Below are 15,478 nucleotides of genomic sequence, written 5' to 3' on the forward strand. Positions count from 1 at the left end.
AATTTGTTTTAATGGGAGAGAAATTCTCATTATAATAGAATTCCCATTTTTCAAATAGGAGAAAAATTCCCGTTTTAATAGGAGATAACATGGAATTTTAATAGAGCTCGAAAAATACCCCTTGTGGGAGCTTTAATATTAAGATATAAATAATGGTGTTTGCATATGCAGTATACACATGCATAATAGTGTTTGCCCGTGTGTTATGCACATGTATACACATGCATAATGATGTTTGCATGTGTGTTATACACATGCATAATGATGTGTGCATGTTGGTATACACATGCAATTTATATCATACATGAATAGTGGTGTTTGCATGTATATCAAATAATTTAAGGTCATAATTGGTATTAAAAAAAAAATTTGCTACGTCAGCCTGAAAATGTTCTTATAGCGAAATTATTAATGATATATGCTGATGTTAGTCCGTTTTTGTCTTAAAACCGTAATTATTGGTCAACCATGCCTAAAACCCAAATTATTGGTCAATTTAAGTATTTGGGCCTAAATCTTTGCACCACAATTCGTCGTACTTATATCTTGAGTGCATTGAGCAAGTCCAAAAAATTTATTAGAGCTTGTGAAATAAATTTCACCAACCGCAAACAAACTGGATGAATTAGAAATAGCTCGTGCCACTATGCCTTCCATCAACTCTTTCAGTCTCGGAGTGAACTGATCCACGGTGCTAATACGTCTTTTACTAGGCAAACACTACTACATAAATTAAGATATAACACAATTGTAAGAATAATTGGGATCACATTTTACTAGCTTAAAATGGTGATCTATGTAGTAAGTATATTGTTATCACCTTGAAATTGGATTTAAATTAAATTTAACATAAAAACCACACCACTTCTAGAAAGTGTGTTCCTTTTAACAGAAAAACCACACCACTTCTGAAAAATGTGGTCCATTAAAATAGAAATAAGTGCTATACATCCGGCCCGGTTTTTCTGGAAACAAATAGAGCACAATTCATATTTGAAACTGTGACTCATCTAATAAGATCGACTAAAATGTCCCATGTTCGAACCTCTTGGACGTCCCTTATTTTCTTTTGATTTTTGTTTGCTTGTTTGCTTGTTTTTTTCATGCGACAAACTTCATTATATTTCAAACTCGCAACTCATTTTTCTTTTTTTCAATCTCATTTCACTGATCGATCATGGAGCGAGTCGAGATTAGGGATTCAAGTGTTTCTAGCTAGGGTTTCACGTTTTTGCATTTCTCTCTATATATTATAATATGTCATATATGTAAAGCCCACGTTTCTATAAGTGTGGACATTCATATCTAGTAGTTTCTATTCTCATATTTTAGGTTACTTTACACCCAAGGTAGGTTAGTATAAATATGTAACTCTGGTACAATCGTGCGACTTGAGACCATGCAATTTTAGGTCTTGAATTGCATTGAAACAAGTGGCTTAAAATTTGAAGAGTATCCTTTTGGGACTTTCAACTCGTGTAATGTTTTGCACAATCTCACTTTCTCGGCTCTAGATAATGTGTAGCGTGGTTAGAACATCTTCTTCTTCAATTCCCAATCTTTGGAGTCAATTCCTTCTCTAAACCCATCTCCTCCATATCAAGAGGACTATTAAGATTGTCTTTTGTTTTATTTGGTACGTTTAGTAAAGTGCTAATGATGATATCACAAATATTTTTCTCGATGTGCATGACATCTGCAAGTTATGGAATAAAAGCAAATACGGCCAATAATCAAGATAAAAAAGAAATTGACTTTTTATTCCAACATTTGGTGGCATTGCTTTCATCATCTTCTTCCAATGACTTCTTTGATGTTCCTAATGTTTTTTTTGTTTTTTTTTGTTTGTTTGTTTGTTTGTTTGTTTTTTTTCCCCATGTGTGAAATTGATCCCTTCACCTTTGCTTTTAATTTCCTCACCAGATAATATTTTAGGTTCCATTCAAAGCTCTTTCTCACCGTTGAAGGCCTTTTGCTGTCTATGTTAAGGATGATACCGCGGAAGAAATCTTCTAGTGGCTGGGTATATATTTTTCCTTGAGTGTTTCAGCCTATAAGAAGATGTGCATTCGCCGCACCTTGGACATGCATAATAGCCTTTAGTAGTGCACCCTGAAATATTGCCAAGTACTGGAAAATTGCTAATTGTCCATAGCAATACAACTTTCAACAAAAAGAGTTCTCGCTTGTAAGCATCATAAAGCATAACTCCTTCCCTCCACAAGGTAACTAATTCCTCAATCAAGGGTGCCAAGTATACATCGATATCTTTCCTAGGTTGTTTTGGACCATGAATCAACATTGTCAACATTATAAACTTTCGCTTCATGCACAACCAAGGTGGGAGGTTGTATGTGACTAACATTACTGGCCACAAACTATATCTACTGCTAAGAGAGTTGAATGGGTTGACCCCATCAGCTGAAAGTGCTAAACAAAGGTTTCTTGACTCACTTGCAAACTCTGGCCACCTATTATCGACCTCTTTCCATGCTTTAGAGTCAGTTGGGTGATGTAATTTATCATCGATTACTCTTTCATTGGCATGCCATGTTAGTGACTTTGCTGTCTCCTCAGACTTAAACATTCTTTCAAATCTTGCAATTGGTGGAAAGTACCACATAACTTTTGCCGGTACACCACTACACTGGTCTATCTTAATTTTGTTTTCCTTGTATCTTGACACTCAACAAGTAGGGCACTCATTTAGGTTCTTGAAATCATCACTTCTGTAAAGTATACAATCGTTGGGACACACATGTATTTTATGGTATTTCATACCATAAACTGACAATGTCTTCCTAACTTCATGCATGTTTGAAGGCAACACATTATCTTTCAAAGGAAACATCTCCCGTAACACATTCAACAAATTCGTAAAACTTGTGTCGGACCTTTGCTTTTAGATTAAATAATGTAAGCACTGCTGATAGCTTTCTAAACTTTGGGCTGCCTTCGTACAGAGGTGTCTTTGCGTCTTCAAGCAACTTTTTAAACTTCTCAGGATTAGCCTCGAATTGTTCTTCTGTAGTATATACCATCCATTTCATGGGTACCACATCATCTGGAGTCTCCATCTCATGATATTGGTTGTCATTGCCATATGCAGGAACATTGGGCTCAGCAAAATTAGAAGATCTTTCCCCGTGAAATCTCCATGTCGTATAAGTTGTGTCAATACCATGATGGACAAGATGAGATTTGCCTTCTCTCTTTGTTAACTCGCGGAGATTTCTACAACATTTGCATGGGCAGCGTAAGAAACTATCCTCATCCTTTGCAATACTAATCAAAGTTAATTTCTACCCCATTATTGTATTCCCTAGTGAGCCTATCCTTTGACATCCAAAACTTATCCATTTTGAAAGGCAATAATTAATTTCACGAAACAATGGAAAAATAACACTCTACTGCAACAATTAAAACTTAAAATAAACATATGATCCAAGGGATGAACTACAATCAGGTGAAAAAAAATAAACAACAAAGCAGACAATATATATTAATTACTTGCATGTTGTCATCGAGTGTTTAATTCTTAAAAAAGCATAAATCTTTGTCCCAAACTAATTTAACACAGACCAAACACAACTCGCAGATATGATTCCAAATCACCAAGTTTTTCCCTATTAAGTAACACCCTAACATATGCCAGAATTACTAGTTGGGGTTTGGATATCAATCATCGTTTTCAGGAAACTAGAAAGGCAAAAACAACAAAACCATACCAATCACTAATTTAATAAATTGAAAAAAATGGATTCGATCATACTGTACAGATTGCAAGAAAAACACGGAAGTAGTAATGGATCATTCAGCAGGGCACTAGTACTGGATGCATTTGCAAATGAATCAGGTGATAATGATCCTAACGGTGTGGGTGGACCAAGTAATCTGTTATTAAGTGATGGTGGTTTATCTACTGTTATTTATAAATATATATGGTTCTAATCACATGATTGTTTGTTTTCTTCTTCACGTAATCATTGACAAAATTGTGGCTATAATCCTACTCGGAGTTTGATAAACCAGAGGGATGTCAATGAACTAAGGCTACTTAACATGCCCAATCTAGAACTTAATTTCCCAAAACAAAATAAACCATCAATCAAGTTAAACAAAAAAATGAGGTTATTTAGGAAAAAAAAATGAGGGCAGATCATGTTAGGGACATTTTGTGTGATGCATTTTGGAGGGCTAGGGTATAAGTAAATAAAGAAGTTCCTATTATCTTTCTCACTGATCCGAATGAGGGAAGAGCGACACATTGGCCTACGGATATCTTGATTTACAGTTGGTATGAGGGAAAACATGCATGTGTTAATGTAATTGAAGTATCTCTGTTGGTAAGGTTGGGGAATGATGACTTTGAGGTGCGAGAAGCAGCTAAGAGAGTAGCGATAGGGAAGATGGAGAAGCATAAGGAAGCTTGTAGTGCTAACCAGCATTGTTTCATTATGTTCAGTTTTGACACTTTCGGTTTCTTGGAACAACAGTCTGTTGAGCTCCTCAAGAGACTTCAGAAAGTTATAGACAGTAATGTTATGATAGCTGGTTCTAATGAGTTTGTTTTTAGAATGATAGGATTTGCTATTCAGAAATGACTGGCAGCACAGCTTGTTGCATACTTGTCATAATTATTTGTAAAATTCGTTATCATTATCAATAAAATTTCCACCTGAAAAAAAAAAACATGTACTTTAACAGCAAGGCCGAGAGTCTGGAAGATGAAAGCTTGATTTTTTGGCGAAGAGCTTGAGAGATGTCGAAGACGAAAAGATAGAATGAAGGAGTAGCAGGAAGAAATGCGAGAAGAGGGAGATGAAAGCTTGAGTTTTTTTTTTTGGTGAAAGAAACTACATAAACAGTAGTGCTGAGATTACCATTGAAATTTCTTTGAATGTAAGGGTGAGCCTTTTAAGAGAAATACTTGAAGATTGTGTGAAATATTTCCACAGTTGAATTCATGGGGCCATAAGTTGAAGAAGAAATAGTGGCTGCAAAAAGAAAATACATAACATGAATTTGCATTTGTAATAAAACTGCATCAATCTATGAAATTTAAAAAAAGGTTCACTGAGTGCTTGTGTTTAATCAGAATAAAAATATAGTTACATACGCAAAGAGATTGATATTCATAAAGAGGATGAGTTGCAAAATTACAACAAATTATGCTTTTTTAAGACTATTCACATTTTAAACACTAAATTAATGTTAATTGTGTACTCTGGTGGAGCACAATCATCATTTTTGTTTTGAAACACTATATTAATGTTAAATAAATAAATAAATACTAAAAGTCAGTGTAGCATACAAATTTAACATAGGAAAAAACATAAAATAAATAGAAATTGAAGACTGTTGTTTGTATTAAATATGAAGGAAAAGAACAATAATCATAAGACCCAACTCAGCATCTACTTACAAAGTTCATCCCTCAAACTTCAGTAAGATTGATATGGATTGCGAAATAAGAAATAGAAAAGGCTAACGTCTATATTTTGAAATTATATGTTCAGACTCTGCCACGTTACTACTTAGTTTATACAACACCTTCACAAGGAGATTCACATTTGATTAGATTAAATTAACCACAAATTTAGTTAGTAGGGAAAAGAAAGAACAATAGACTGTCCAGTCGAAAATAAAATACCTGATGAGATGAATATCCAAAAGTGAAGTTAGTGAAGAAGAAATTGTATATGATATCATGAGGGAAAGACTTTCGCGCGAGAAAAAGTATGCAAAATATCAAAATTCATGACGTGGAACGCTTTAGTATAGTTAGAATAGATAGGTCACAATATCAACCGAGATTCATGATTTAAAATATCGACATTTCGTCAAACATACACTGGAATCTTGACAAGTATGTGTTAGTAGTATACTAAAAAGCAATGCTTTGAGTATAAGTGGAAGATTGATAGGGTTATATACTAAAAACATTACTTTTGTATTAACTCTTATTATTTATATTTTGAATGAGAATCATATAGGCAAATGTTATGCATATTATATATGTTATTAGTTATATGCATGTGTCTAATATTTTATGTTGTAGATAATATGGTGTGTGGTGACACACAGAATATCATATAATCAGTACCTTATAAAGTATAAGTAAACGTTCACAACCTAGATAGATTTGGACAAACCATTGGTACGGTTGTAGTATAGTCTGGTATTACCGTATTAGTCTATCTTGACTACAGAATTACACTAGTACACTTTGTGTGTATTGAACAGGACCAAGTGATGTTGTTTCTGTTTATACTGACTATATAAGAGAATAAACACCTATGTTATTATGGATGTTTATCCTCTTAATCCGGATAAAATAACGGGCACTTACGTGAATTGTACATTGCTTTAAATCATCAATGAGTGAGATTCATTTGTGAATCAACAAACTCGATGGATTGGGTAATTACATTGTATGTAAAGTGTGTTGTTGATTATAGAAGGAATCCGTGACCCGCAATAAGTCGGGCTGATGATGTCCCCTTGAGGAGCTCATAAAGATTGTCATGTATATCCTACAAGTGGATTTAATCCGACATGACAATGAGGTTGAGTGGTACTACTCAAGGACATAAGAAGTTGATTAATGTAGTTGTCAGTAGTTTGACTTAATCAACGAGCATTTGATATCTTAAATACGGGGAGATCAACGAGTATATAATATGGAGCCCATAAACGTAACACGTAATTTGGGATTAGGGCGGTAGTGCAACAATGACCTTTAGTGGAATAAACCATTTGTTGATGGACTTGGGCCATATGTTATGGGCGAACATTGGAAGCCCAAGCCCGTCAGGAGACCTAATCCTGATTTCTCCTCATGGCCCCTGTGTTGTAGCCTATAAATAGAATCCTCTTTCTTTGGCCGTTTTTCTCAAGGTTTTGCTCAAGAAAAAGGTAGATCCAAATTCGGTTCCAACTTTGTGAGTGAGAGAGGCCAAGAGAGAAAGAAGAGTCTGGAAGATCGTTGCCCACACAACGTCCATTCTAAGGATATGAATACAATAGAAAATCAAGAGATTGCTGATTTCGTAGATCTTGGATTCTCAGAAAAATCACAACCGATCTAAAGGTTTGAATTTCTAACCAAACTGTGAACACCCTTTATTCCGCCGCGCATAGATTTTCGTGGTTCGTAAATCATTCGATAAAACCATAACGGTTGTTAGAGTTTGCGATGGAAGAACTCTGAAGTCTGAACCAAGTCCATCTTCTTTTGGCTAAATCTATGGTGCCCGAGATGTATCGCGATTAGGGGTGACTTCGGATCGGATCGGATCGGATTAACCTCTTTCGGAATTTTTCCAATTTTTTTTCGGAACCTAATATGCTAGCCAAATCTGATCCAATTTTTTTTTGGATTCAAAATATATTTCCAATTTCGGAGAACTTTTCGGAAATTTGAATAACTTCGGAAATTCGGAATACTTGGTAAATTTTCAAAGATCTCTTTACTTTCAATTATTTTTGGAATATCATCGCCAATGTTCATTGTAGGAGAGAAAACCATGTCCACAACACCAATATACCAATAACAATACGCGACTTATTTACCGAGAAAACCCATTTTCATTTAAACAAGTGATCCAAGAAAAAGCGAGAAAAAGAACCCGCGACCACCAATAGCAAGCATTGCATTCATTTGAGATCCGGGTATTTGTAATGTTTCAATCTTTTTTCGTGTGTGTGGAAATTGAAGCGTGAAGTGTCCGCGATAAATAATGGATTATGGTCTTGGACTCAAAGTAGCTTTTACATAATATTCTATCTATTGGAATTTGGCTTTTGGATTGGTCGGAAGTCATTGTATGACTTTCAATGACATTTTTTCATATCATTGTTATTATGGCGACGGTGTAATGACAAAGTAGAGTGGTCCAATTCAAGTGGGGAAGTAAGCGGCTAGGTTTATGTTTTGTTTTAATTTTGGAAGTAAAAACTAAAAATGAATGAACGGTCGAGATCTAATCAAGTGGATAGTGAGAGAAGTATATATTTTCGGAATAAATTGGCAATAATATCGGAAATTTCGGAATTTTCGGATCGGATCGGATTTTAGAATTATATCCAAATCCGATCCAATTTTTTTTCGGAATTTTCGGAAATCGGAAAATCGGAAAATAGGCCCATGAAAACTACACCCAGAGCCAGACCAATTTCGGGTCGGATTTCGAAAAAATCGGAAATTCGGCAAAAAGAGACACCCCTAATCGCGATACGCAAGATTCTTGTCCACTAATTCTGCAAACTGGCAACAGGTAGAATAAATGTACAAAAAAAAAGGGTAAAAAAGATATATCACTTTCAATAAAGGCTAAATCTGTGGTGCGCCAGATGTATCGGATATATTTATTTCTTGTCCCCTCATTCTGCGCACTGAAGAAGCACTCGTCTTTTAGATCTATACTCGGAAACCCCTCCCTTCAAACTTGACACTGGTTTTAGACGAAACCTCAAAACAAGAATGTTTACTTCCATTTCTCGTCTCAGCCGTGTCTTTCCCAAAACACCCGAATAACAATAACAGCAACACCTCAAATTCTCACAAAACCCAAACACCCAAACAAGAAGAAAAAACCCGAAGAAATTAACAAACTTTCCAAACAAAAAACCTTACCACCCTTGTCGAAAACGAAATAGGTCGGTTTCGTTCTCCACATTTAGCATATGAAAAACTATTGCTCGTCAACAACAAGTGTTGGAACATCATCAGAACAAGAACAAGTTTGATGATATTACTAAACAAGGTTTTGCTATGAGACTTATTTCTTTATATGGGAAACCGGGTATGTTTGATCATGCTTTAAAACTGTTTGATGAATTGCCTGAACGTACTGTTAAGACGTATAATGCACTTTTAAATGCTAATGCTAGTGTTGTGTCTAACAAGTTTGATGAGACTCACAAGTTGTTTAGAGAACCCTCTTTGAAGAAGTTGTCGGATTTTCCTTCTGGTAATGATCTAATTACAAAAAGAAAGAATATCCTTCGCCCGTTATCTCCTCATCTTCCTATTTATAAGCCACAGCTCACTTCGACGATTTCAATTTTCTGTAGAATATCCGCGGTATTCCTAACCACTCTAGTTTTGTTTAGTTATATGCTGTATTTAAAAATAGGTTTGATTTGCTTCACCTATGAGATTTTCTACAAATTCTTGTTTTATTCAGGCTTTTATTGAAATGGGGAAGTGGGAGAATGCTCGTTTGATGTTGAAAAATGGGGTGGAGCCGAGTTTGATTACTTTTAATACACTGCTGAATGGGTTTTAAAGGGATGGTAAGTTTGAGGATTTGGGCTAGGATGGAAGAGAGTGGGATTGTCCCGGATATAATAAGTTATAATGCTAAGTTGCAGGGTTTCGTTAATTAGTTGAACAGCTTGGGAATAACGTAGAGAACCCTAATCTTTTTACGTATAATGTTTTGATAAAATGGTATGGCAATAATGGGAATCTGGATGAAGCTAAAAGCGTATATGATAATATGTTGAAGAGTGGTATTGTTCCGGATTGGTTCACTTTTGAGGCACTCATTCCCTGTGTTTGTGAGAAAGGGGAGTTTGGTCTTGCTCTTAAGCTTTGTGAAAAGAGTATTGGCTCTAATTGTCATGTTTCCGCGGGCGTAGTGCAGGTTGTGGTTGATGGGTTGGTGAAAGGGTCCAAGGTTGAGGAAGCGAAGGGCCTTATGGAAATTGCACAGTCAAAAAAGTGTTATCGTTCAAAATTGAGTGATGTTATTCTTCCTTTAGTGATATGATCGATGTAATGTTTCTTTGTTTTCCCTGTTTGCTTTTGCAAATTGATTTGCTTTTTGATACACTACTTAATTCGTTACCGTTTATTACTGAATGTGGGAAGAACTGGATTTCCTTATACCTCTTTTAATGTTGCTGACTTGCATCTTATCAACTTGCTTATAAGGGTTGCTTCTTTTGATATATTACTTTTTTTTTTTTTGCTGGTTAAGTGTAAATTCTATTAAAAGGAGAAAAAAAGTAGACTGCACCACCTAATGCATACGGCAGGAAATGAATGCTCATCACCCAGTAAAAAAGTATTCTCATTATACAACTCTCATGAAACACTCGTATGGTGCTTTCCATTTCTGTAGCCAGGGAGGTTTTCCGTCAAGTACAAAGACTTGAAAAGTTGGCCTCCCTCCAAATTGATGTGATATTAAAGGTGTGTAGCTTCCTCTGGCAATTCTACCAGCGAGCCTGCATTGCCCAAGGTATTTCACCAATCTCAAAAGCAATCTTTGCTGCTTTGGAATCAGTTTCAACCCATACCTTGAGCCAACCTTTGGTTTAGCACATTGGACTCCTATGACAGCCACAAATTCTTCCCTGTAGTTGGACCACTACTGATGTTTTTCCACATGGAGAAGATAAACTCTCCCATTCTGTCTCGACCCACAACGCCTATACCTGAAGTACTCGGGTTCCCGATTGCTGCACCATTGGTATTGAGCTTAAGGATGTCGGGTCTGATGGAATCCATGCACATTGTTTGAGTTAAGGTGCTTTCTTTGGCCTGGGGTTTACATTCCAGAAAGAAAGGATTTTTAATTCTTGCTATGATCATTTGAAGGTCTCGCAGTAATCTTGAGTTGCAATCGAACATAATACTTGCATCCCGATTTGGGTTCTTATCTTCAAATAAAACAAGATTTCTCTGCTTCCAGAGGCTCACCAAGTATTATGTTTGATTGCAACTCAAGAGCCATCACCAAGCCAGAGGTGATGGCTGAAATCCACAATTGTTTCAATCTTGGGCTCCAATCTTTTTTCACGTTCAAGAGTATCTTGGAGATTTCTTATTGGCAGTGTGCTTATTGGAGTAGATTGGCCGAAAGAATGGGAGATCCAAGCCCAAAGTTTCTGAGAAAATGGGCATTGCCAGAAGATATGTTTACGAGTTTCACAACTTACCTTGCACAAGTTATATCGAGATGCCAGGTACACATGCTGTAATTGAACCCGGTCATCAGTAGGTATACCTTTCTGGATGATTTTGGTCTCTTCTTTCTGATTGTCTCATGAGCTGATTTCGTGGAGAACTTACCCTCCGTATCCGGACACCATACCATGTAGTCCTCATACAGTGAGTCACATTTCACAACCGAATTCACATGTAATCTAACACTATAGATAACTTCTTCTACTTGAATCAAAAAAAAAAAATATAACTTCTTCTACTGCAGTAGGGATACACCACTTATCCTCCTGTATCAAGTCACAAACTTTGGATGTACATCCTTTGAGGGCATGTGTGCTGATGTTTAGAGTATCTTTGAGAGATTTTGGCCCCAACCAATTGCTTCGCCACAAGTCCGCCTTCTCCCCATTAGCAATAACCCACTGAGTGTTCGGTCTAATATCCTCGCTTTCTTCAGCCCCGACCAGCTGGTAGTAGGCTTGTAGAAGTTAATTATTTCTCCATCAAGATTGTAATATTTTGAACTAAGCGAAGTCAGACGAGCCATTAAGAACCTCCCATGCTAATTTCATCAGCATAGAAGTTTTGATATCTTTGAGCCTTCTGATGCCCAGGCCCCCTTCATCATATGGTTTACAAGTTCTTGCCCAGCTCACTGTCACACCTTTCCAGATGGTCGGATCACCAGTCCATAAAAAAATTCTCATAACTGCTTCCATCTCTTTTTTATCAACGACTGAGGCCATTAGTAAATGGCCATGTTGTAGATCGGAATACTTGTAGGCACATACTTGATGAGAAAACAATCTTTTGCCTTTCCAACTCGACAGTCTTTTTTATGCATGCTCTTGTGACACTCCCTTGGTGTAAGGGAATGCCTTGTTGGAGTTATCCCTCACATGAGGAGAGAAAAACAGAGCCGAATCGGCATCGAGAATGTCGAGGCATCAGAATGTCGAGATAGAAGCTGGCCAACTTCGTATTTAACTCGAGTTCCGAAGAGACTAGGGCTTAACCAGGCCATAGGGGCGACTTCGGCTTCGGCTTCAGTCTTTAAGCTTCAGAGTGAAGCTAGCGCCCGCCAGTCTAATTTCGTGGGCCCTTTCTGATACGCGAATTTGGTTTTGGAGAATAAAACCAAAATCAAGGTTTTGGAAAACCTAACCTAACAAGTCGAAGGATTGGAATCCGGACTAAAACAAAAGAGAGAACCTTCTGAGAGATCTGACCACAGAAAGAGATAAGAGTGATCTAGTAAGGTGAGAGATCGTAAGGAGAGATTGTAATCTTCCTTCCTACTTTATTAAGAACGGGCTCTTGTGGAAGTAGGCATCATTGGCGAACCACGGTAAATCTTTGTGTTGTGGTTTGCTTTTTCTTCGCTTTTACATTATTATCCATTGTTAACGGTTGTTTAAATGAGTTGGGCATGTTAGTATAGGTAGTTTGTGGTATTTAGATTTTATCCGAGTTGAAGTGTGTTCAAATACAAGTTATCCGTGTAGTGGGGAACCGATTGGTATTGGTGTAATCCCCAATAAGTGGTATCGAGCCTTGGTTAGAATAGCCTAGGTGTTATCCGAATCTTGGTCGGAAGGTGTTTGACGAAATTCGAGAGAAGATTTGAGGTTAAATAACTTGTAGAGATGGACCATTCCGTGAACACTCGTATGATGAGTCCGAATAGGAAGAACTACACCATCCGGAAAGCCAAGATGGAAGACTTGCTATATCGCAAGGACTTGGCACTTCCCATTGAGAATGAGGGAGTAAAACCGGAAAAATCGATGAGGCCGAGTGGAAAAAAGCTTGACGTAAAGCCGATTGGATACATTCGACAAATGGATTGACGGCGGTGTCTTTCACCATGTGCCCAAGAGAGACTGACGCCCCGTCCTATGGAAGAAACTCAAGACCTTTATGAGAGGAAGTCGGGTGGAAACAAAGTGCTAGTCGTTAAGAAGTTTGCGCACCACGAAGTACCAAGAAGGTTCTTCAATGTCCGAAAGCATCTTAATGAAGTACGAGAATATCATCAATCGATGCATTTGATGAAGATCAATTTGGGAGACGAAGTTGAGGCTTTGTTTCTATTAGGCTCTCTACCCGAAAGTTGGGAGACATTAGCGGTTTCTACATGGAGCGACCTAAGGATGGAATTGTTACCATGGAGATGGCTACCACGTCTTTGTTGAATGAGGAGACTAGAAGGAGTGCAAGAAGCAGCTCTTCTCACTCGGAGATCCTTTTCACGCAGAAACGGGGAGAGGTCGAAACGTAAAACCATCTCGTTCTAGAGGTGATGACGAAATAAATCTAGGGGTGAAGCTAGAACTCCTAAAGGCAAGAGAGAGGCAATGTTACTATTGTGCCACAAAAGGCCACTTCGGATATGAGTCGCGAGTAACAATCGAAGAGGGATGAGAAGAATAACCGCGGTACATGAAGACATGGTGCGAGGAACGGAAACACTGTGCAGAGAATACTACCGCGACTAGTCGGCGACCTAGTGGGAATCAGGTCGATTGTGGTGTGTGTCCGTCTTAGTACCTCATGTCGATACGAGTGGGTGATAGATCTGAGGAGCATCCTATCACGCCACAATCGCGACGGGGATTCTTCACTACCTACCGTGGTGAATATGGTGAAGTAAGGATGGGTAATGATGGAGTCTCAAGATTATAGGCATTGGAGATGTTCATATAGAAACCAATGTCGGCTACACCTTGACACTCAAGGATGTAAGACATGTCCCCGACATACGGTTAAGCCTAATTTAATTTGGGAAATTAGATGACGATGGCTTTGTAAACTCGTTTGGTAACGGGGTATGGAACCCGAAAGCAGAGGTTCCATCAGTAGCCGGAGGAAAGAAAACTTGCTCTCTTTACAAAAACACAGGCTAGTTTGTGTAAAAGCGAGAGTTTAACGCTGTAAGAAGAAGCTTCATCCGAAGCGTGGCACAAGAGACCGCGGTCACATGGGCATAAAAGGGATGGAAGTTCTTGCTAAGCAAAAGGCCATGCCGGACATTAAAGGTACACATTTAAATACATGTACTCATCGTTTGGTAGGAAAGCAAACACGGTGTCTTTCCAAAGATTCCCGTCTCACGGAAAGCGACAATCGTCCTTGAGCTAGTGCAACACGCAGGACTTATGTGGTCCTATGAGAGTGAAGTCCCACCGGGGAGTTTTCAGACTTTGACATTCATTGATGATCGCCAAGAAAGATATGGGCTTATAGTCGAAGACCAAGGATGAAGTACTTGGGCGTGTTTGAGAAATTCCACAAAGATGGTGGAAAGAGATGGGAAGTTGTTGAAGTGTATTCGCCGGATAATGGGGGTGAGTACATTGGGCCATTTGAAGAGTATTGCCGAGTCATGGGATTCGTCATGAGGCGTCGTTCCCAAGACACCCAGAAAGAATGGAATAGCAGAGAGAATGAACCGCACCATTGTAGAGAGGATGAGATGCATGCTATCTCACTCTAAGCTACCTAGAAGCTCTTGGGTAGAAGAACAATGCGTCTGGCCGTGCATGTGATCAACTTGTCGCCGCTAAGAAAGCCTCCGAATAGTGATTATCCGGAGAGAGTATGGTCAGCAGAGAGATGTTGATTATGGATACTTGAGGGTATTTGGGTGTAGGGCATTTGTGCATATTCCGGAAGGATGAGAGATCCAAGCTTGATGACAAAGCCAAGCGGTGCATTTTACGGGTTATGGAGATGAAAAGTTTGGTTACAAACTCTATGATCCGATTAACAAGAAGGTAATCGAAGTCGAGATGTTGGTTCTTAGAAGACCAAACCATAGCAGACTTTGAGGAGGGGTGAGAAGCTGAGGCTTTCACCAATGATCTTGTTGATTGAGAACCGAAGTTCCTACCGTGGAACGTGCGAAAGCATTGAGAATGCAGAGAACCATGAGTTTGAAGCTCATGATGAGAATCCTATTGCTTTCATAATGGGATAGAACCTATTGGTATAGAAGATGCGGATGAGATGCATGAACCACCACCGAGCAGCGGAAGTGCAACCTCCCGAGGCACCCGGCCAGATGGGGCAAGGAGGTCCGACGAGGAGGAGAATAGCTTCAACCGGTATCCACCACATACGCACGTGCTACTATCGGATGGTGGAGAACCTATGTACTATCAAGAGGCACTTGAAGCGTACGCACAAAGAAAAGTGGTTGAAGGCCATGCATGACGAGATGGATTCTTTGCATAAGAATCACACTTATGAAGTTAGTCGAGAAACCCAGCGGGGAGAAAAGTTCTCAAGAATAAGTGGATATACAAAGTCAAGCATGAGGGAGAACAATCCTCACCCAAGGCACAAAGCTTCGCCTTGTTGTGAAGCGGATTCGGCCAAAGGAAAGGGATTGACTTTGATGAGATTTTTCTCTCCGTAGTAAAGATGACTTCTATCCGGGTGGTATTGGGTATGGCCGCAAGTATGAACCTAGAGGTTGAAAGGCTAGATGTTAAGGCGGCTTTTCTTCATGGAGAC

General features: G+C 38.4%; 1 long non-coding RNA gene across 1 annotated transcript; it reads left to right on the forward strand.

The window, feature by feature from the left end:
- Window positions 1-5,812: 5,812 nt before the first annotated feature.
- On the forward strand, window positions 5,813-9,896 carry LOC147485651 (uncharacterized). Its single transcript, XR_015201660.1, has 2 exons — window positions 5,813-5,869; window positions 8,404-9,896. It is a non-coding gene; the product is annotated as an uncharacterized LOC147485651 (long non-coding RNA).
- Window positions 9,897-15,478: the final 5,582 nt, after the last annotated feature.

This window comes from Coptis chinensis, chromosome 7 (genome assembly GCF_015680905.1).
Source record: "Coptis chinensis isolate HL-2020 chromosome 7, ASM1568090v1, whole genome shotgun sequence".
NCBI lineage: Eukaryota > Viridiplantae > Streptophyta > Magnoliopsida > Ranunculales > Ranunculaceae > Coptis > Coptis chinensis.